The sequence below is a fragment of the Felis catus genome, chromosome C1, assembly GCF_018350175.1.
Source record: "Felis catus isolate Fca126 chromosome C1, F.catus_Fca126_mat1.0, whole genome shotgun sequence".
Lineage (NCBI taxonomy): Eukaryota > Metazoa > Chordata > Mammalia > Carnivora > Felidae > Felis > Felis catus.
The window spans coordinates 180,693,178-180,718,713 of record NC_058375.1 but is presented as its reverse complement, the minus strand read 5'-3'; the positions used below and the strand labels follow the sequence as shown (position 1 = coordinate 180,718,713).

At 33.5% G+C, this 25,536-nt stretch overlaps 1 pseudogene; it reads right to left on the bottom strand.

The window, feature by feature from the left end:
* Nucleotides 1-1,471: 1,471 nt before the first annotated feature.
* LOC101085994 lies at nucleotides 1,472-2,456 on the bottom strand (annotated as a pseudogene).
* Between the last annotated feature and the right edge of the window lie 23,080 nt (nucleotides 2,457-25,536).

Sequence of the window (25,536 nt, the reverse complement as noted above, 5' to 3'; positions counted from 1 at the left end):
GTATATATATATATATATATATATATATATATACACATACACACACACACACACACATACACACATACATACTCGATATGTATATATATATTTGAGATATATATATGATATATATATATCATATATATATATATATATATATATATATATATATATATCTGTTGCTTATGATAAAAATAACATTTATTGGCTTTTCCAAAGCTTGCTTAAGGGTAGCCCCACAGCACAGTCCAATTAATCAAACTTTAATATTAAGAATATACATCCCCAGGTCTGGAGGAGGGCACAGAAGTGTGCAATTTAAAAATTATCCTGGATGATTCTCATTTACTTGGTCTACATCTCATACTGTCAAATAATTGCTAAGGGCAGTCTCAACTCAGTGAGTAAAGCACAGTAGAAGCCAATAGATGTGTTAGGAACCTCCTATCCCCCTTCAAGGAAATAACCTAACTTCTTAAAAATTGTATGCCCTTCAGGCAAGAATGAAGAACATTTTGTAGGAGACTACTTTACAAAGGAATTTCTTAGACATATTTATTCTAGTTATCTCTTGTATTACTGATTCTCTATGTTAAATATACTACCAAAAACATTCCAAAAACAGGTTTATCTGGTCCTGAAGGATTTTGTGCCATGCAGATAGTGTGGATTCAGGCCATGAGTCTGTGTAAGGGTTGGTTGAGTCTCTCAGTGGAGACATTTTCCTCCTTTACTCAGAAACAAGGTGTGAGCAAATGCATTTCTTTATTGCCTACTTTTGTGGGGTTGACTTTTATAGATTGTTTGTTCACTGAGTGTGTTGTCATTTTGGGGACATGGGCTTATGCAGATATCTCTCATCTGACCATCTTCTCAGCACACGCCCAAGGCTTTGCATCAGTTATCCAAGATGACATTAATTGCAGCTTGAATTTACATAAATTTTCAGAACACTCAAGATAATCTATATATCACGATTTGTGTTTATGTTTCTTAGCGTTTCTTTCTTTCTTTTTTTTTTTCCTTTTGGCTTTTTTGAAGGGTTCCTTTACTTCTGAGGCAGCTTTTTGTTTTGGTTTCTTTGATTTCTTTTTTCTTTTTTCTTTTTTTTTTTTTTTAGTTTTAAGCTGTATATTTTGAGGTATAAATTTTCTTGTAATTATTTCACAAAATCAGTTTCTGCTTTCTAAATGTCCACTTGCAATCCCGTAGAACCTTATTCATAACTTTATCTAATAAAATTTAGCACTTCATAGTTCTACCATTTGTTTTATTTTTGTATTTAAAATTCTTTTTGTCTGGATATATGACAAGGTAGTGCTCCCCAAGGCCCTCCCCTTCTTTAGGGTGTCTTGGATGAAAACTATGTTCATCCCAGAGGTTGAGAGACTCTCATTGTGTTGGGGATGAGGTGGGGCAAGGATTCCTCAGCAGCTGAGGGCCTCTCTCTTCCTATTGCTCTTGCTGGGGCTGGTGGTCCATGGGGCTGTTACTCCTTGGAGGCCATGTAAACCATAAGGTCCACACACAGTTGCTGTAGACAAATTCATTGTCCTACCAGGAAGTCAGCTTGACCCAGTAGTCAATGAGAACAATGACAACCCTGGTATCAAAGGTAGAAGAGTGGGTGTCACTATTAAAGTCACAGGAGACATCCCGGTCCTTAGTGTAGCCAAGGTTGCCCTTGAGGGGCCCTCCGATGTCTGCTTCATCACCTTCTTAATGTCATCGTATTTAGTGGCTTTCTCCAGGTGGCTAGTCAGATCCATGGCTGACATAGTAGGAGTGGGAACATGGAAGGCCATGCCAGGGAGCTTCCCATTCACCTCAGGGATGAACTTGCCTTGGTGACGCCGCTAGAAGCAGAGATGATGTTCTGGGAAGCCCCTTGACCATCATGCCACAGCTTCCAAAAAAGGCTGTCCACAGTCCTCTGGGTGACAGTGATGGCATGGATTATGGTCATGATTCCCTCCATGATACCAAAGTTGTTGTCGATGGTGTTGGCCACAGGGACCAAGCAGGTGGTGGTACAGGAGGCATTGCTGACAATCTTGAGGGAATTGTCATATTTCTCATGGTTCATACCATCACAAACATGGGGACATCAACAGAAGGGTCAGAGATAATGGCCCTCTTGGCTCCATCCTTCAAGTGAGTCCCAGCCTTCTTCATGGTGGTGAAGACCCCAGTGAACTCCACAACATACTCAGCACCAGGAGCACCCCATCTGATGCTAGTGGGATCTTGCTTATGGAAGATAGAGATGGGCTTTCCATTGATGACAAATTTCCCTTTCTCAGCCTTGACTGTGCTTTTGAATATGCCATGGATGGGATCCTACTGGAACATGTAGACCATGTATTTGAGGTCAACAAAGGGGTCATCGATGGCTATAATATACACTTTTCCAGAGTTGAAAGCAGCCCTGATGACGAAATCTGGCCAAATCAGTTTACTCCAACCTTCACCATTGTATCTGGGGACGTGCTGGTACTGCACCAGAAGATGCGACTGTCTGTTGCATGGGGAGGAGTTCAACCATTTGTTTTTAGATCCATATTGAACTGACTGACATTTTTTCTCATTTATTTATTTTAATATTTTAGCAAAGCGATTGGTATATATTCGGTTCACAGTTACAAGTATTACATAAGAATGAACCATCATTCAGATGAAACCAATAGAATTCTTTCCTTCATAGTACCATCCCATGGAATAGAATTAGGACCCAAAAATATCCAGACACATTTAGAATCTATATAACAAACCAAATAAAAAAGAAAAACATTTTTTATCTCATTGAAATCTTCTATCCGGTTTCATACATTTGATCATTTTTTAATTTAAATTTAGTATATACATATATACATGCATGTATATTTATTTTATGTATATGTGTATACATACTTATCTATAAATATATGCTTATATACATCCCTATGTATACATACACACACATATATTGATGGTAAGAACTAACTTTGTGTACAGAATGTACTATAGCACTGTGTAAGAGTGTTTCATTAACAAATAGAATATAATTCAATGCATTAAGAAACTTGCTTTTTCTCCCCTGTATCATATATGTTAGTTATACTACTTAGTCTTAGTCTTAGCATTTTTTCCAAACAACATCAGGCCTCTTTTTTTTTCTTTTTTTGATTGAATGCCATTTAATGTCTTCTCTCCCTCCTTGTAGAATATATGAGAAAAAAACAGTAACAAAACATGGAGCTTACATTCAAGTGGGAAAAAACACCAAATTTTGCTTCTATTTGTATTTGCCTTATGATCTAGGCATGCAGTGCCTCTAGATAGCAGTTCTCAGCAGTAGTAAATAGAACATTGGCTCCAAACAAATTATCAAGGAATAAAGAGCTGCTCTAAGTACATTTCTCAGCTCTACATAATAAAGTTGTGATCAGTAAAATGATAGTTTGAATCCTAGAACTATAATCTGTCTGAGCATTCACCTCTTAAATTATTTTCTTCTTCCAATGCCCACTTAACAAAACTCAAACTTATGTGAGTATATTATCAAATGTAAGTACACAATTCTTTTGGAACACTTTTGCTTATCTCCTTAGTTTGCTCTATACTAGTAGATTTATTCTCACTACTTGTACGTACCTTTATATCCATGCTGCTAATATCCTATTTTTTTTTTTATTTAACTCTTGGTGTCACTCAAGACTGTTCCCTTGACTTTCCTCTATATCTAAGAAGGAGATATTTCTTTGGGTTTACTAAGTTTAAGGACGTTTTATTTGCCATATTTAGTGGACAGAGCTTTTACATAGTGTGGATAAATGATGGTAGTCTTTGTTACTATTCTTTCTCTTTTTTCCCCCCATATTCCCTTACCCTCTCCCCACATACCCTATCACCACTTTGGTAAGTGGTGTTGCTTCAAGATAGAAGGGAAGGAAGTGTTGCTTGCTTTCTCGGAGTTGAGGGATGAGCCACTGACTGTTTTCCCCTGTTCTTATGTGTTAGGTCCTTTTTCTCCCAGGAGCCTAGATAGCCATAACTGAAAATTTCTCTTATGGGAGAGCTAAGGAATCCATCTTTTTAATTTCTTCTCTTTTTTTTTTTTTACTGCATATTTAAGACTAGGCTTTGTTTTAGTCTTCCTGGCCAGGTAGCTCTACACAATCTAGAAAACATTATTTCTTGATTACAGGATGTCTCTCCCTTACTTCCTCTCTCTCTCTCTCTTTTTTTTTTTTTTAAGTATAGACTGTTTCTCAAAGCAGAATGATAAAAACCAAAACCTTGACTCTACCTTGGTAATACACGTATGTTTTTGACAGCTTTGATTCAAATTTAGAGCATTACCTACATAGGAAAAATGAAGTCCTTTACTATAATTCTACACATAGACTAGAGTAAAACCTGATTTACTAATAAGATTTTTTTTTCCTTTATTTTGCCAGCCATCATACTGAATATATACATTCTCTCAGAGACTCCTTAGGTTAAATTTTCTGTGTTAAAATTTGAGTACACCTAGTCAAAATATTAATATAATTTTAATTTTATTTTACTAGCATCTCTTATAGGATTTAAACATGTAGATAGAGATGCCCCAGTGAACTTCCTAAATTAGACATGGAAAGAAGGGATGATAGAATGTGAAGATGGGGAACCTGAGCCTCCCATACAGTTTGTGACATGCAGAGATCCTGATCCTTCATCATGCCCTCGCAAAAGGCTGTGGATTCTTTAAGGAAGAGACTATATATTATTCCTTTTTCTTAATAACCTGGCATGGTAGCTACTGTCTAATATATGCCAAATAAATTAATGAACACATGCATTAGTATACATCTAATTTATTTCTGCCTAGATGCTTGGCTTACAAGACCAGATTTGAAGTGATCACTGATTACCTTTCTATCCTCAGTCCTCAGTCTCTGTTGTTCTTACCATTATTCATTGCATTTTAGCCACATTCACCTAGGGATAAAAATGCTTCCTTCTACCATTTTGAACTTGAACTGCCTCCTCTGCTTGAAATACATTGTTGCCAAATCTTCACATGCTATTTACCTTCTCAACATTTAGGCCTCAGCTAAAGTACCACCAATTTAAAGAGGCCTTCTCATATATGCCTGTCTAAGGTAGAACTCCTTCACTGAAACCTGGTTGTTCTAGTTCATCTGTTACATAGTTTTGTTTTTTCATCTCATCTCACTTATTAACACCTATAACAATTTTAGTTAAAATATTTGTTTATGATTGCACTAGGACAGAAGCATTTTATTTTTTCTCAAACTTTATCCTTAAGATGCTGACACACAGAAGATACTCTATAAACACTCCTTGAATATTTGAGTTAGTGAATAAGTGTGTGTGTGTGTGTGTGTGTGTGTGTGTGTGTGTGTGTGTGTGTTGTGTGTGTACCATGGCATGCTGGGAAATGTTTAACAAATGTATTTCTAATAAAGTTCTGCCTGATTTGTAGCATTTGCTGATTTCCACAGGATAGATAAACACTCCCACCATGGCCAATCTCAAGGTACCAAAGTCATGTCACTGAATTTGGAATTGGAAAAATATGTACCCAGTTTCCCCTTTTAATCCTGTGCTAGCCAGCTAGAGCTGGCTCCAGTACACCAAAATTATTTTGTTCTATCGCATAGATGCTCGTTAACAGATATTAGGGTGTGTAGCCTTTAAATGTTTCCAAACTCTGTAACCTAAATTCCCCGATCTATTTGCTGCCATGCTGCCAGTTCACTAGACCTGCTGATAACATGCGCTTATTTGGTTGTTAATTTCCCATCTGCATGTCCTTTCCTTCTCTCTGTGTCAAATGCCTACTGATACTCTAAGATGAAACTCAAAAGTAGCTTGTATTTCATAGTTTCCATCAAAAATAATCCTTTTATACTCAAATAACTTTTATTGACCTATGTGTTTCTATTCCTCATTTAGTTATGTGTTATAGTAAGGCATGTGGGTGTCTCTGGTGGGACTATAGCTGGTTGTGGACAGAGGACATATTACCCTCATCAGTACATCACTAGCATTTAGTAGAATGCCTAACATAAGGAAATCAATAAGTGTTTGTGTAATTTAATGGAGCTTTAATAGTTTAGTAGATTTCAAGTGAAGTGACAGTTCTCAAAAATTAAAATAATACTAGTTCACATCCCTTCTCAATAAGAAAGCATATTTTTTTACCACCTTATGTTTTCTGCTTAATAGTAAATTAGGATGTACAGCTCCTCAACAAGTTGGAGAGGCATAAATTATTCTTAAGAGTAAGAGGCGGTTAATCAGAGGGGAGAGAGATCGGGAGATAGGTTAAATGATGGGGTTTAAGAAGTACACTTGTTATGATGAGCACAGGGTGATGTATGGAAGTGTTGGCTATATTGTACACTTGAAACTAATATAACACTGCATGTTAACTATCTGGAATTTAAATCCAAACTTAAAAATAAGAGTTAGGATGGTATGTCATCAACAAAGCAGTAAAAAAAAAAAAAAAAACCCTAAGTGAAAGAGACTTGCACACTCCTGTCTTGCAAATCCTCCACTTAAACTACCCAACATGATTTTAAAATGTAGCCGTTGAAAAATGGTCCATTATAATCACAATATACATTTTTAAAGTAATATTACTTATGGAATATGATTCATAGTTTTACTTAAAAAAGAGCTTCCATCCTTAAAATATCCCAGCCCACTTAGGATTCTCTGTGTAGGGTTCTACAATCAGAGCCAGACAACAAGAAACTTTAATCTTTGTTTCCACTGAAACTTTGTAGATAGTGATAACATGTATTCTTTATCAGGATTACATTTTTCTTAGATCAATTAGCCATATATCATCATAGTACAATCCCAGCAAACCACATTATCAAGATTTTTATAAAGAAAAAAAAGGAGAATAATGATTTTTAAGAGAACTAAAAATCAATGCTGTGTAAAGGACATCATAGGAAACTCACTAATGAGAACTATAGGAAATACATCAGATTTTATTAATCATTCTCGGTTTACAATAAAGTGAGTATATATAGCTTCTCAAGTGATAAAAGATTCACAAAAAACACTTCAGCATATAAACAGTATTTAGTGTATGATTATTTAAAAGAACATGTAGTTTACTAACGTCCTCTGAATTCATTTTTTCATTACTATATAACAGAATTACCACACATTTAGCAGCCTAAAACAACACATTATCCTACATTTCCTGTGGTCAGAATTCCAATCAAGATTTAATTAAGTCTTGAGTTCTTGGTCTCACAAGGCTGAAATCATCGTATTGATCAGCTTGTGTTCGCATTTGGAGGCTGTACAGGGGAGAAATTCACTTGCAAGTTCATTCCATTGGCAGAACTCGTTTCCTTGTAGTTGTATGTCCAAAAGTCTGTCTTCTTACCATCTATTGGCTAGAGGCCACTCTGAGCCCCTAGATGCATTGTACGGTTATTCCCCTGCCACGCGCACTGCTATCTCCTCCAGGCAGCGTACAGTATGGCAGTTTGGTTTTTTCAAACAGAAAGCAGAAGAGTGTCTCCAGTGGACACACACACACACACACACACACACACACACACACATACACACACGACACATGTATATGAATCTCATACTATCATCTTCACCATATAATGTAACCTAATCAGAGCAGTGACATCTCTGCACTTTTGCCATGTTCTGTTTCGCTTGAGGCAAGTCATTAGAACCACCCACACTCAAAACGAGGGAATTCTACAAGGTTGTCAATCACTGGGAGTTAACTTGTGATGTTTGTGCCATTCTCACAGTACAACAATAGCCTGTTTCCCCCACATGGAGAGAAGTGAGTGCTGAATGTTAGTAGAATAAAAACAGATTTTCTGTAACAAATATATTTTCATGGTCGATAGTTTTACATTATAGATAGTTTCAAACTGTCTCAATCTTCCCCATTGAACAAAAAGCCCAGAGTTCATTTTTGTCAAACTCTGAAGGGCCATATTTTATTTCATTCTATGAAGGAAAATAAAATGGAGACATTTTCTGACATTTTATTTACTGGAAAAATGAAAGTAAAATCTTACCAATTAAATTATTGAGAAAAATGGATGTAAATTTTTTCTGGACTTAAAAAGTACTTTCTTTTTTTGGTCCCCTAAATGAGGCCATCAGTACAATACAAAGGGCTATGTTTGGCAATAAAACATATGATGACCCAGTGGCTTAGGTGAGATGTTTAATGGCATATTTTCTAAACGGTATGATATCCTACATTGATCAATTTCTCAGTGGCATCACTTTATTTAACCCTGCTAATTTCAGTGAGATCTATCAGGCACCATACCTATTGCTTTAACATTCTTCTTCTTTTTTTTTTTTTTCTTTTCTGTCTTTTTATTCTAGTGTTTTGTGTTCCCTCTGCACTCTCACTATTTCTGTCCCAATGTATCAATGCCATGCATTAGCAATTTTCTTGAATAAGGCAGAGCACACTGTGAGTTTCAGCATTTATATTAACTGCTCTTTTTGGTTGGTGTTTATTTCAATCTCAATGCTCATGTGAGGTATAGAGGTGAGAAAAAAAACAACAAAAAAATGATAGCACTTTCCTTCAACTAACAACATGCAGTAGAGATTCAAGATAATTGAAACAGATAGACACAATAAAGCAATTAAATTTTTACTTCTTTTTTTAATTTAGCTTCTGGCACTCAACTAATACAAATCCTACACAAGACAAGGTAGAATAGGGCCTGGGATAAAGAAGATTGAGAAAACTTTGCAACAATAAAACTAAATCTAATTTTATTTTTATTTGACTTTCAACCAAGAGACCCAGTGTTGAAATCAAAACAAACCCTAAGGCTTGTACGTGCCAGTATCCAGTGTACTCAACAAACCAGCAACTTTCAGTATTGTATTGAATAAACAACTTCGTGTCTGATGGAGAAAATAAAGCAAAAACTTGGAACAAATTCGGTTCAAATTTGGATTACAAATGTTGATTGTATACAAGGGAAAACAGCAACAAAATAAAAACTAAAATTAAACTAGCAGACCAGTAGAGCAACCAAGCTACTTTTGGTTGTGAGGATAAATCATAAATATATTAAATTTATATATGGATTTTAATTTATTATATAATTTCGTGAACTGGGAGAATTCCTTTCCAAATTAATTTGACAGGATAGAATTGCATGAACTTATTTTCGGATAGTATTTGTTGGTATAACTTACTATTGTTGTTGGTATAACTTACTTTTTTCATGATGTTAGCATATATACATTTTCCAGTTTTTTTTTCATTAATGTTCTAATAGTGTCAGCCCACATCCTGAAGTCTGTCATAGATTTGTATAAATCCAACATGGTTATCACTGTGAACATCATATAGAATTCCACTTAGGTTCAGAATACATATGCTTAGTTTTGAAGACTATATGTGTATACACATCATTGTATCTGTGAAATTAAAAGAAATTTTAATTTCAAAAAGTGTGAATTAAATTACTGGTATTTGAAGTTAATTTTCCAGAGTTTAGGATGTCAAATTAATGAAAAAAGTACAAAAAGAATTAAGTACAACAAATAAAAGTGCAAAGCAATTTATTTAGGAAAAATAAAGAAGCAAAAAAAAAATGACAAGGTCCAATTAACATCTCAAATTTAATGTATTCAAAAATGAACTTATGATCTTTTCCTCTAAATTTGATCTTCCTCTCCTCTAAATTTGATCCTCCCATAATACTCCCAGTCACTGTAAATGACATTTCCACTTTTCACGTGTCTCAGACTAGAAATCTGGGTGTCATCATTTACATTTTCCTCACACATACTGCCTGCGCCCAACCTATCACCAAATTGTGCTATTTTGTTTTTATTCTGCTGGTATCTCACGTGGTCTTTTCCCCCATTGTCTCTGTTATTACATTATCCCTAACTGTCATCATTTTTTATCTCTATTAATTTACTCACCTGACAATATCTTTATCAACCTTTCCTCTTACATTCCTCAGATCTTCTTTATTATTGTAACCAGAGTCAGTGGTGTTGTAATGGTGTTGTATGGAGACACGTGGTAGCTAGATTTGTGGGGAGCACAGCATAATACATAGAGTTGGCCAATCACTATGTTGGACACCTGAAAGTAATGTAAAATTGTGTGTCAACTTCAATACTTCAATAATAATAAAAAATGTATTATTTTTGGTTTTAAAATCCTTCAGTTGGTTTTGTAATAAACAAAGGGTGATATTATGAATCCTAAACATCACTGATACATTTCTGTAGGTCCTTGTCCTTGAGTATCTCCCCATTTTTTTCAGGCCACGTTAATTTTGTTTACTTTGTCTTGATCACACTGTCACTGCCACATATATCTTACTGCCTTCTCTGTTTCAGCCTCGTCACATGGTGTATTCTTAGCCATCTTCTGACCACATGTCTGATCAAATGACACTTTATTCTTGATCCTATTGTAGACTATTTCCTCTTGTGACTTTGCATGTCACATTGCTCTGAGTAATTTTCGTTTATACCATTTTTACCCAAATGCTATGATTATTAACTCTTGCCATTATCTCCCTCCAGATACTAAGGAGGAGAAACGCAGAAGATTTTTTTGTTCCTTTCTTCATTCCCAGTTACCTGGCACTGGGCTTCTTTATAATAGGCAAAGAAACTTATTGTTGCCTAAAGATTTAGTATTCAAATAATGTTGCAGTTTCTAGTGTGGTACGTTTCGCTACACTAGAGAACTGGAGAGAGATAACAGAGGAGTCATTGAAATTTAAAGCTGGAATAAATCTTAAAGTCTCCTACGTCATTCTTTTGTTACCAGCCAAGACTCAGAATAAAAGGCTTGTTTGATATCATGCCATTAGTTAATGTCAGAGCACGGACAAGGAGTGAGGTCTTCCATCTTCTAGTCTAGTGTCTGTGCTATTGGTATTTTGGGTCTTGTTACCATGACTGTAAAAATGTCTTTTAATAACAGGGTATCACTTTTATGTCTACAGGTCACTTATTCAAGTAAGAAACTACTCTTTGATTTCCAAAATACCACTAAATGCACATTTTTCTACATTTCTGACTCTGTTATTTTCTACTTGTTCCTTAAATATAGCTGTTATTCACAGTTCTGTTTCTGTTCTCCTGCACTTTTCCTGTTTTGTAACAATTCAGGATAATTCCATATACTTCAAATATTTCAACTACTGTGGATGATAGTTGAACCAACATTTAAATCCCAGGGTGATCGATTTTCATTGTCTTCATAAACCAAATAACTATCTACTGGATATTTCTAGTAGTAAAAGTTGGAAATAGTAGTAGTTGGAGGTCTCATAAACAAAATAAGAATCATCATATACTCTCGAAACCAGTCTTCTCCAGTCTGAGACTTGATGTACAGTATTGTCATTCTTCTGCATGCCAAAGCCTTTAACAAGTGAGAAGTCACTCCTTGAGAAGAGAAGTCTCTGCTTCACCCCAGTCAACTTGTCACCAACTATTGTGGGCTATCTCACTTAAATATTTCCAGGTTCTGCCTCCTCCTCTTTATCCCTATTGGCCTGGCCATACTTCTGTTGTTCCACTTCTCTAGACTATTGCGTTAAATTTAACTGGTCAACTAGTTATGTCTTTTTAAAGTCATACTTAATGGCATGTCCAGGTTCTTCTTTAAGCTAAAAGTTTATTATGGTGTTTTTCTTAAATGTTTCAACAGCAAATATTTCACCTGTCTTTAGAATAAAATGCAAACATTTTAGAGTATTTCTTATGATTCTTGGTCACAAGAGACAAAACCCAACTCAAATTAATTTTAACAACAGCAAAAAGAAATTTATTGCTTCATGGAATCTAAGGAAGGAGTCAAAAAACTATCAGAAAGGCAAAGGTAAATCTGTACATAAGATAGAACTAAACACAGGGACTCAACGCCATTGAGATAGTCTCTCCTTTTTTGTTTTCTAAATTTCCCTAAACATTAGCATAATTCTGCTGTACTTGTAATCAGTTCTTTGAAGTGAAAGAGAACATTAGTTATAGACAGGACCTCAGATGTACTTGAAATAACATCTTTTCTTACAATTGAGGTTCTAATGTCCAGTTTTCCAGAACATTTTTTGCTTAAATAATAATAACAAAAAGGAGGGTGATTAGGGCCAAAGAAAGGGAATAATAAGAAAATAAATCCTGCAAATTACTGAAATTCAAATATAAATCCAGAGTTCTTAAGTAAGGACTTACTAAATTTAGCCTGTGTATGTACGTATTATTGCCCTACTTCAATCATATTACAAAGTTTGAACTTTATTTTCTCTTTAATAATATAAAGTGACTTGCAAGGAAAGCTGCAAACATCTTTCAGGGAAAGAAAATAAATTGTGGCTTCAGAAAATATTTACAGTACAATGTTGTTCCTGCAGTTTTGTTCAATGAAAAACCACTGTGTTGCTGTCGTTCAAAATGTGAAACCAGGTTTTTTCCTACTGTTGTTTTGTTAGCAGAGTCACACAACTGACAGTGGCATCCAAAAGAAAGTAGTGTTTCTCAATACTCCTTGATTTCCATATGTGGCCACAGAACTTAGCACAGTATGCATCTGAATCTAATTTGCTTCCTTTCTTATTCGTACATAAAATATACAGTTTCTAAATTGGTTTAATGGAAGCAATTATCAGAACAATATTCACTAGAAGTTCTGTGTGTGAGAAAACCCCATAAAAATAGAACATACATTTTCTAGATAGACTTGAGTAACCATCTTAGCTCAAGAAGTAAGCAGATCAGTACTATGTGACTGAACATCCTTGTTAATCTATCCTGAATTCGATATGTTTTATTAGAATCTAAACTCCTTGGGGATTTCTGGAACATAGTTTTAATACTACATTCTCATTGCCACAAGTAAGAAATTGCCTATCATTTCACATGGTTAGTACTTAGTGTGAAAACTTTACAAAATAAACTGATAAGTATTTAAGTTATATCAAGGAGGGCTCTTCTTTTCCATAAATCAAATTTAAAACAAATCAGTATTGATCTAGGAATTGAAGGGCGTGAAGAGTCAAGAGTCCACAGCAAGTGGGCCATGCATATTTGAATGGCATGTGCATCACACAGCCTCTGGGTCTAAAGGGTTTTCATTTCCCAGTAATGGCTGAATGTCTAAGATAGAATAGCTGATTTTTGAGTGTCAGTTTTATCTATTTCAGTAACACTGGTTCTTCCCAAATATATGGAACATCTTTCCTACTCTCTTTTCATGCCAAATTTATACACATATTTGTTGTCCTTTTAACTTGAATCTTATAGCTCATGGCTTTCAGAGCAAAGCAGTCATGCTAAATTTTTATTCTAGAAGGATAAGGGTAGAGATATGTACAGTGCTTATTGAAAGAAAGTATTAAATATAGATAGAACGTTGAGAATTAAAAGAGCCTCCTGAAGCTGTTATGTTGCTTGAAATATGAAAAAGAGGAATGGATAGTAAGAGGGTTGGTAAAGTAAAACATCAACAGAAAGTAGAAGGATTCATATATGCATTCCTATTTGTTGATTTCTCATTTGTGCAATATAGGGATGCTATTTCCACCAATACTTCCTAAAATTATAGTCCTTACTACATTTTATATGAAGTCTCATAAAAACTCAAAATTCAAGTTACTTCTCATAAGCTTAATTTGAACAAACTACAGAGGAAAACAGAAATATTTTTTCTAACATATCTTTCTAGGCAAAATGTGGAAAGCATCAGAAGTGCAAGAGAAATCACAAATATTTCAGGATAAAAGTTGATTAGAAATGCAAGAACCTAGAGGTAGTTTTCAAAACTATTGTTAAATTTGATAGTGCTTGTTAAAGAATTCAAGTATAAAGAGGTAGTGATAAAAATGTAATTCAGAGTTGCCCCTGGATGTCTCTGTTGACTGAAATAAGAAACTCTTATATCAAAACTGCACTTTTTTAGTATGAAAAATCAAAAGCAGAAAGTGGAAACTTTCCTTTGCTCTTTGTAAACAGTTGAACAGTGTGTTTTAATATTCCTTGTAAGTGATCACGCCTGGAAACACTACCCGTTTGTTAGCCAAAGGCAGAATGTAAAAGTTGTTAGGCAGAAGTCAACCTGCAGATAAACACTAAATAATTAGTTTCTGTGTATAATTCACAGAGAGGATGCTGATCTGATAATAAACAAAACTAATATTTTATTAGAATATTAAATATTAAAACATCATTTCTCATCTTCTTTATGTTTCCAGTGTTTAGAGTGGCTACACAAATATACAGAGACAGTATTTCGAGATTATCTCAAAAGTCAGGATCTACCACAGTTAAGCAAATTTACCTTTATGCCATTTATCCTATTATTATACATCCATCTACATAGATATTTTCTAGAAAGTATGCAGTTCCTCCACTTTGTTTCCATTAGACTTTGCATTTCAATAATTTGTTCAAATCTTGCATTTTTAATGGTCACAAATATAAACTATCCTCAAATCTTCCCTGATTTCCTGGAAGTGATTATCCTTTCATATCAAGCCCTTTAAAATGTTTATGGTTTGCACACTGCCTATTAGATTATATTTGTTAGTAATAATTTGGATAGTGTTGTCTAGTCACTACCACATTTTAATTTCCTTTAAGACAATCAATCATTTCCTTCTTCTCAATCACACTTAAAGATGCCTTGTACCTAGTAATCTTTTTAGTAAATGTTGCCTGAATAAACATTCTGACTATATAGAGAGACAGAATATCATATGCTTTTTAAATTCAATTCTAAAAATACCCACCAAAAATGTCAAGATGCCTTGATTAAGTCTCTAATTGATTAATTATCATTAGGAAAATTTGTAAGTAACCTTATTACATAATTGTCACCTTCAGTCTCTTTTCATTTATGCTTAGAACTCATGTCAAATGATGACATTCCAGAATTCAGGACCAGTCATTAGTAAAGTCATTACAAATAGGGTATTGCTCATAAAATACACTTGACTATTGGCAGCACTATGTATGTAATCAAAGCAAATTATGATACTTAACATTTAATCAAAATCACTTCTCAAGAACAAGTTATTTTGTACAATTTTCTTTGCTTTTCTTAGTTAATAAAATGGTTAGCATTGTGATAAAATTCTATGGTTATCACTTCAGTTATATACCAATCTTTTCTTTTGGATAATGTGATATTGACACAAATGTTATTTTTCTACTGATCGCATTATTGTAGAAATTTATGCAGTGACATATAAAATGTAATTCCATCTCCTGGAGAGTAACAACAATTTTAATAATCTTCCATAAAGGCAAAACTGCCTTTTCCCAATTATGGAATAGTTTCTACATATGTTTATTGTCAATATGAACAGAGAAAAAATCCTTGACCCGTATTTTATCTTTTTACATATATATCGTATATTTGAAATTATTTTATAATGTGATTGATTTCATGAATGTAGCTTATCAAATTTTTTGAAATATATGTTAATTAATGATGACTTCTAAATGAATAAATTTTCCATCAAGTTTCACTACTTAAAGGTTTTGTTAGGGTCATTCACTTTTTTTTTTAATGTTTATTTATTTTAGACAGAGACAGAATGCGAGTGCATTAGGGGCAGAGAGAGAGGGAGACACAGAATCGGAAGCAGGCTCCAGGCTCTGAGCTGTCAGCACAGAGCCTGACGTGGGGCTTGAACTCACAAGCCGTGAGATCATGACCTGAGCCGAAGTCGGACGCTCAAGTGACTGAGCCACCCAGGTGCCCCAGGGTCACTCACTTTTGAATGTCCCCTTTTTGGTAGAACTTTCATACTGTTCTTACTTTCTGACTTTATACTATAATACACTTTTGCTTGCTGCTCAAAACAAACAAAAAAAAATAAACAAAACAACAACAAAACATGTTTTCTTAGTGGAACTTCATTTAAAATAATAATTTATGGGGCACCTGGGTGGCTCAGTGGTTGAGTGTCCAACTTCAGCTCAGGTCATGATTTCGTGGTCTGTGAGCTCGAGCCCCGCATCGGGCTCTGTGCTGACATCTGGAAGCCTGGAGCGTGCTTCCGGATCCTGTGTCTCCTTCTCTCTCTGCCCCTCCCCCGCTCATGCTCTGTCTCTCTTTATCAAAAATAAATAAACATTAAAAGAAAATTTTAAATGACAGTAATTTACATTTTAACTTAATTTCTTAGCTCATATATGTGATGTCTCCTTGATGTGAGAAGATATTTACAAAATGAAAGACAAAATGCTAATTAAAATCATTTTAAATTAATAAACAAAATACAAAATAAATTAAAATGGAAAATTAAAAATTGATAAAATAATCTGTAAGCTTTTATACCAAAGCATAGTGGTTTACTCAAATATATATAGGTTTCTGTAATTCATATATTTTAATAATTGTATTAACAAACCAATTAATGTAAAAGAATGTAAAAGTACACAAAAGATAGAATCACAAAAAGAAAGGTAAGATGTTGAAATGATACCAAAATCCATTACCAATGAAAATAATAATTGAGAACAGAATTTTTCCAACTTGCTTTAAAAATGGTAATATATTTGTCCAAAACCACCAAATCCACTATTCTTGTCTCTCTTACCTGGACATATATCCGGACAGTATAGACAATTGTGCTTTTCTAATGTTGTATAGAAAGTTTTTATATTTTACTGTCAAATACAGTGCCTAAATATCAATTTCATAATAGTTTTATTTGTGTGTGTGTGTGTGTGTGTGTGTGTGTGTGTGTGTGTGTGTTTTGTACATGCCCTTTATCAGATTAAAGGGATGCACCCGTTGATTTCTAGTTTGGTAACCTTTGTTTTCACTCAGAAAAATTGCTGAATTTTTTGACATGCTTTCAATGTATATTTGAAAAGGATGTATTTTTTAAATGTTTATTTATTTATTTTGAGAGAGAGAGAGAGTGTGTGTATGCATACAAGCAGGCTAGGAGCAGAGAGAGAGAGGGAGAGAGAGAGAGAGTCCCAAGCCAAATCCATGCTCAGTGTGGAGCCCGACACAAAGCTCGATCTCACAACTGTGAGATTATGACCTAAGCTGAAATCAGGAGTCTGACACTTAACTGACTGAGCCACCCAGGAGCTCTGAGAATGATGTAATTTTTAAAAATTCTCTTGATCTTGGAAGTTAATTAAATTGATTTATAGATATGTTTTTTAAATTTACATTCCTTTAGAACAATCAATTTATGCATCTAATATTTTGCTATTTTTCATTTTCATTTTTCCTAATACTTCATTTGAGTAAGCTAAGCTTTCATTTCTCTAAGTGTGCTGTAGTTATACATTCCACAAATTTTGATACTTGTTTTTTTATCATTCAGTTTAAATTGTTTACTAATTTCCATTTATTTTTTCTTTAGTCCATCTGTTGTTTAAAAGCATATTTCAGAGCCACCTGGGTGGGCTCAGTTGATTAAGCATCTGACTCTTGATTTTGGCTCAGCTCAGGTCATGATCTTAACGGTTCGTGAGCTCGAGCCCCACATTGGGCTCTGCACTGAGGGCACAGAACCTGCTTGGGATTCTCTGTCTCTCTCTCTCTGCCTCTACTCTGCGCTCTCTCTCTCTCTCTCTCTCTCTCTCTTTCTCTCTTTCTCTCTTTCTCAAAAATAAATAAAAAATAAACACTTAAAAACATATGTCAAAATTCCAAACATGTATGTGTTTTAACATTATCTGCTTTTAAACTGTTTTTTAAATTGTCAGTCTTTAAAATTTGTTGCAGCATGCTTGTAGTAGAAAATATGAAGATTTTATTTTTTGAAAATCATTAGATGTGCTTGAAAAGATTGAGTTTAGTATAGTTGGTGAGAATTCCCTATATTGATATTAACTAAAATTGTTTCTCTCATTTATAAACTCTTACCTGTCTTACCTATCTTTTTTTTCCTGTTTTCATTAACTTGCTGAGAAATATGTGGTAAAAGGTCCTAGCATAATTTTCTATTTATCATTTATTTTCTGGTAGACTATTTAATGTTTGCTTTTTATTTTTGAAAGCCATGTTAATAAAATAAGCATAAAAATTTAGAATTGTTTATTTCTTCTTGGTGAATTAAACTTTTTATTGTAATAAAATATGCTTCTTTATCTCTGAAGATGTTTTTTATGTTGATGTTCACTTTGATTTTAATATAAGTTTGCCATGTTTCTTTTGTTAATATTTTCTGGTTATATCTTTATAAACTTTTTTTTTCATCCATTCGGTATTCTATTACTTTCAGTAGCCATCGTGTATGTAGAAGACAGTTGAATTATGTTTGTTTGTTTTTTAATTTATAATTCAGTATAGCTATATTGGTGTTTTAGTTGGAATTTTTTTCCTGTTACTTTGGAATTTATATATAGTTTTATGATTTTTCAAATGTTATTCTCAACTAGATATTAACATGCATCATTACCTGTGGATATCTAATATTAATGACATATTTACATCTCCCAAGATAATAAAAGGACATAGGTACACTTCAATTCCATTACTGAACCTTTTTGACATGTATGTCCTTTTATTTTGTGTTTAAAATTTTTTTGTATATTTCCAACTCCCCAGCACAATGTTTTCACTTTTATATGGTCAATATATTTTAAAGATTAATCCATAGGGTTTACCTTTTCTATTGCTCTTCTAATTTTGAATCTTTCTTCATCACAAAATTATATTCAGGGCCAATGTATCATAATAAGGGCTGATATACCTCCTGTCTAAAACAACTAAAAAAGTAGACAAAATGTTTGAGAACAGTATTCAGGGCTCAAACAGAGTCAGGAGTAGACCCTGTTCCCATTATTTGGGCTGGAAAACCTCATAATTCACATGACCCACTGGGCAGAGCACTCAGAAAGATTTTGTTCAATAGTTAAGATTAATAAACTCCAGACAAACTATTACTTCAGTTTCCATGTAATTGAGATGTATCCCAGATCAAAGCTTAAGAAAGTTAAGAGTGGTAAACAATAACCAGCACCCAACAAAATAAAATTCACCATGTCTGGCATCCAATCAAAGATTTCCCAGGATGCAAAAAAAAAAAAAAAAAAACCAACAAAAACAAATCCCAGGAATCTACCAAAAAGAATGAGGAGAAAACTGAATTAACCAAATCAATAAACTAATAAACTTTGGAATAAACTATTCCGAAAGGAATATCAAACCAGTTAGTATACAGTGTTCTGTTAGTTCAAAAAGTTAGAAGAGGGGTGCCTGGGTGGCTCAGTCGGTTAAGTGTTTGACTTCAGCTCAGATCATGATCTCAGGCTTCGAGAGTTCCATCCCCGCAACGGGCTCTGTGCTAACAGCTCTGAGCCTGGAGCCTGCTTCAGATTCTGTGTGTCTCTCTCTCTGTCCCTCCCGCACTCACACACTCTCTCTCTCTCTCTCTTCCTCAAAAATAAACACTTAAAAAAAGGTTAGAAGAAAGATTGAATATATTTTACAGATATGTAGAAGACACAAAAATACTCAAATCAAGTTTTTAGAGGTAAAAACTACATTGATGAGATGAAAAGGTTACTGGAGGGAATTCATGACAGATTAGGCATTGCAGAGGAAAAGATTAGCAAATTTGAAAACATAGCAATAGAAACTATGCAAAATGAAACGAAGAGTAAAATGACTCAAAAATAAACAAAATATACAGAGAATCAGTGAGTTTTAGAGCAACATCAGGAGCTCTAATACATGTGTAATTAGAGTCAATGAACAATATAGGAAGAGGACCAGAAAGATATTTGAAGAAATTATGGCCCAAGGCATTCAATGAAAAGCTATTGTAAAATATTTAAATAATTTTAAATTTGATATTTCAGGAGATATTAATGAAGTCAACGTGGGAAAGGTTAAACATACTTAAATAATCTTATAATGGTTAATATTTTTATTTTGAGTTATGTATAAGAGAACCATAATCATTTTAGCGTTTTGTGTCTTCAAAAGTCTTCATAGGGCTCTGCTGTTGAATCCTCAGATCTTAACATACTTTCATCCAAAGTGGGCTGTTTCAGTCGTTTCAAACTCAAAATGTCATCTTTTCTCTCAGACCCATATACTCCTATCAAGAACCCCAAGGATGATTCACTTCTAGAGTTGATGAAGGGCATTAACAACAGGTTTCATTGGTCTTTTTTTCTTTCTTTCTTTTTTTTAATATAGACACTTGACTATATATATATACAATATATATATACTGTATATATATACTGTATATATATACTGTATATATATATATTGTATAGTAACACATGGGTTACTATATAGAGACTTTTAAGTCTTTGATTCCCAAATTTGGATTGCTGTTAACTTGAATTCTTATCTTCACTCTAGCCTTGTTAAATTAGTCACAAGTATGAGGCAGAGGCCAGAAATTATCAATTTAATAAGATTCCAGTTTAGCTCCTATGATCTCCCAGTTTGAATAGTAAGCCCTCAGATATCAAGGTATAATTCATTTTGAAAGAATCAACCCATCATATTTCAAAAGGCAGTGTGTTTGAATAAAATTTCTTGCGACTGCTCCTTGACCACTGAAAGAAGAAAGCAGTTGATTGGACAATATTTCAGATGAAACATCTAGAAATAGCATTTGAACACTGTGACATAACCATTAAAAACCCATAAGATTTATTAATTATTTTGGTATATATCACATCAAATAAAAGGTATTATTTAAACTGGAAATGAAATAATGTTATCCTATAAATTATATGGATAGGTATTATTTTTAATACTGATGGAGAAAAAGGAACCATCAATAAAGCTTGATATTATAGGTTTTAGAGATTATCAATAATTTTTAATTACATATAGCATTTTGTGCTATTCATTTGTCAAGTAAGAAAGTCTAGCAAATGCAGCATGCTGTGTTTCTAGTCCGAAATTTCATACTACTTTTCTCGCTTGATCAACCATTTAAAGAAACTAGGGAGAAATATGCATGAATGTTTGTACCAAAACCATAAAAAATAGTTTCATAAAAGCAATTTAACATGTTTTGATTTGTTTGAAGGTACCATGTGAAATATTACTATAATCTCCTCAAGATTTTTTTCAACTCTGATACGATCAATTCTGGTATCCTTAAATCCCTTGTCTCAAAAATCCAGGATGCAGCATTCACGAATCTAGTCTAAAGAAAAAAAAAAAAAGATGGATATTTACAAAAATTTAGCCAGAAGGATTTCACTGGGGCATTGTTGAGAGTAAATAATGAAGCATAACATATTGAGTAATAGGAACTATTATTAGATTGCCATATCACTAATGACCAAGGAACACAGACCTTTTTGCTAACTGAATCCAACCATGTTTTTCTTCATGTACTCACATTGTGGCAGCATAGGTATCTTTCTTCTTCTAAAAAGAAGGCCTGTAATTATGTCTCAGCTCACTTTGGCTCACTTTCAATGAGTATCTATTGGGTCTTTTGGGGTTTGCCTGTTCTCAGGTCTCCATTGGTCCTGTTAATTTCTACTTCTTCCTGTTTAGATACTGATACAAGGCTGGTCTTGTGGCTCTTAATGAGCTCTACTTTGTTCTTTGTGTTTCGAAGAGATACTTACAGTCAAGTTTGTTGTAAATATTGTCCACAGTGTGCTGTTTTTATGTGCAGATTCGGGAAGATTCAAAATTGGCTTCTGTCACTGCCACCATATTCCAAGTATTCCTATATTCATCATTTTAAACATGAGAAAATTTGATTTCTTCATATTCAAAATAAATGGAAAGACCAGGAAAAACACTTCCTAAAATAAATCTATAACTAAAACAAATGGAGAATTAAAAAAGGCTTATCACATATGTCTGCAGTTTAGTAATACAGAAGGTAATTTTGTTAATTGGCTGACACAATGTAGCTATTTACTGTAGATGTTCTTTCACATTTTTTCCCTGTTTGATCTGATTACTATGGCATAGACTGTTTTCTTTTGACTTTACTCCCTGGAATGTGTGTACCTTACAATCAATAAAAATTGAATGGCCTTCGTGGGAAAGGATGCAAAATTATCCATAAAAGCTGAACAAATGCTGATAACAGACTTATAAAATACGTACCTATAATTAGTGTGTTAGTTTGAGTTAACAACACAAATTTGCATTTATGACATTGAGCCATCTACTTCCTCACAGGTTTTTTTAAAAGACTATTAAATCAATAATTGTGATGCTAATAAATTGTAGGTTACTATTATGCTTTCTTTGTTTTACTCCTATCCTCAATCTCTCTGACTGATGATATGGCAGTTCCAACAAAAATCTTGGCAATGATAAGACTGAATTAGTTTTTTAGTACACTAATATGTCAATTATTAGCTTCAGAAATCATGAGGAATAGTAGAATAACACATACATAATATTAAATTATTATTAAAATGAAGAAATTAGAGCTGCAAAACCAGTAATAATGGGATTAGGTAAAAAGCAATTATAGTCAAAATCCTGTAATTTTTAACAAAAGTTTTTGTTAATGCCAAGTAACAACCATGTGGTGCCTTTCCATTAGTTGGTTTTAATGATTAGGATTAATCTCTCTCCCCATGTAACGAAATAGAAAGCTTGGTAGTATTAAATTGTAAACTCCTTACTGTAGCATGGAACAAAGGACTACATTAGCTCTGCAGAACTTTCTATAGAGGGAGGACTTAATAAATGCTAACTGCTTATATTTATAACTTGAAGGAAGCTAATCCCAGCTTGCTGTATCCACAATTTTCACATTCACCCCTTGCACTCTGTGGGCACATAGAAAATATTGCTCACTTGAGATCACTAGCATGCTTCTTCACTTCTTTGAAGACAAGATAGAAAAGGAAAGGGGGAGCTTCAAAAAGCTGGGACCTAAAAGTCAAGCCTTTAAAAACTATGGCCATTGGATTAATGTAGGCAAGAAGACTATGTCAGTTAATATTCTCCTTCAGAATAGCTCCCCAAGAGTTTTAGTTAGGCTTCACATATATTTCCTCATTAATAGAGCCTACCTTCTAGGGTGCTTATTCACATCTTCTACTTTTTTGCTCCTTTCTCTGACCTCCTCTCTTATGATTTTGTTATATTTGTTAAAATAGAAATAACAACAATTCCTCCCAGTGCATAGCTCACAGTTTTAAACGTATTACACAATGTAAAACAGCTTGGCCAACCTTATCACATTGTACAGATGAGAGCAATATAATGGCATTACTCCACTCCCATAAAATATTGAATTTATTCGTATATAAGTTTTTCTTAGATATTTAATCCTATGAATTATTTAATAGATTGAAAATATTAGTATAGTTAGAAAATTCAACACTTTCAGGGAAAAGTGTGGAACAAACCTCATACATAATTAATGGTGCATGCCATTGTGAACATAATCATGTTGAGATGGAGGTCACAATTAATGAATGGCTTAAATGACAGAACAAATAATGGATATTGGCTCTTCAGAATATAATGGTGATTTTGCATGGGTAATTTATTAGCAGCATTGTTTACAAAGATTATCATTCATATAAGAATACCTCTGGTTTTAGTAACTTGATTCTTCCATACAGAATCTTTAAGAAGTATCTCTGAATATATGTAGATACATAAAGATTGGGGTGTATTAGTTCATATCTTCAATGCATTATCTTGGATATTAAAATGAATACTCAACATGCAAAACCATTCCAGGAATAAATTGTTCCTACTATTTTTAGCTGTTAGGGAAGTTCATTTGAAAGTTAATGTTGGTGACTGTCATAGGTGAAGCGCTAATGAATTAGCCTCGGGAAGGGACATGACTTTCTTGGCTGTTTTACCTGAAGACTTTATAAATGTGTGTTATGTTCCTTATGCTTATGAATATCATTAGAATGTTCCCACATTAGAATTTCTTGCCTACATCATTGGTAGCCATACACAAAACAGTACTTTTAAAATCCTTAAATTGGAATTGTTTTTCCTCTATATGTAATTGTATGATTGACTATTTTATTGGCTGTAAAACTCAGCAGATTAACTAATATTCACTTTCAGGTAGAGTAGTAATTTATATCAAATACTTTTTTTTTATAGTTTTAAGCTTATGTGAGGACAAAACTCAAATATGTTGACATCTAGTGTAGCTTAATGTACATATCACTATGTACATTGAATTGCTTATGAGATACTAGTTTCGAAATATACTATACCTCAAAATTCAGAAAAAATGATCATTCTAAATATAAATATTTATGTTTACTTCATTTATAAGGACAGTTTGAGAAGGAAGCATTTGAAAGCCTCACTACAGCCCTCTAATAAATTCTGGTGAAATACTGAACTTTTTTCCTTTTAATGTATTCATAAAAGTAATTGGCTCCTGAAGAAACCACTCAGATGTTTTCTGACCTGCTATAACTTTCAGGAATTAGAGTGACACAAGGAGAAAAGAAATTTCAACCATCATTAATCAATGAATTGCTTTCTTTAAAAAGTCAGAGTAAAACGCATGTGTTTAAATTGAGCAATGCTGTTAGATACATAAAAGTCATAACGATCCACAGTTTTTTCCTTAATTACATTTTCTCATGTAAAAGTAAGTGAATAATCTGATTGTATAAGGTTTCTAAATTTTGTGAGCACTTAAAAATACTTACAAATAATAATTCAAAGTTGTCAAAAATGGTTTCATCACATTATAACATTGAATAAATCACATAACCCAGTCTATAAACCTAAGCAAATGGCAAAAATTTCAGTTCTATATAATATTGTGAGTACCAACTACTTGCTTTGTCTTTCACAGGAACATTTAAGACTAATAAATGTAGCAGGCCTATGATTTTTTTTCCATGAATGGTGATAATCCTATAAAACAAGGTAATTTTGACATACCTGACTCTTTAAGTTATAATGTCCTAGTGTTATCATTTCCCTTATTACATAACCTCATAATCTGATTATTACTCGTTATGCCAAATGTTCATTGCAAACAAAAACTTCCTGAAATAAAAGATGTCTCTGTAAGCATAAGTTTATTAATTATAGTACACCAGTGAAAAGAGACCAGAATTTAGATTTCTAGATGATTTATTGTGGATCCTGGTGGAATACATACTGACCATATGATGTTGAGCTTGTCATTGAAGCTTTATCTGAACTTGTTTCCTCATATGGAAATTTGGGAAAAAATATATCCAGTAAGTAAAAATGTATAAAAATTATATACAGTATTTAGCATATAATACGTTTTAAAATAACCTTCATATTTTAGAATAGTTGTAGAATCATAGTGCAGTAAGTTACCATACATTCACACCTAGTTTCTCTTACTCATTAGTAAATACATTTTTTTTTAAATTAATGACTTTGATTTTACCTAACATCTCTCTTCTGTTCCAGGATCCTCTCCAGAATACCATATTACACTTTGTCATCACATTTCCTTAGGCTTCTCTCTGGATTATTTCCTAGATTCCCTAGCTTTTCATGACCTCACTTGTTGTGAGGACACTATTCAGATATTTTGTACACTTACCCTCACTGGGACATGATTTCATTACAATTAAACTGGGTTAAAGTTT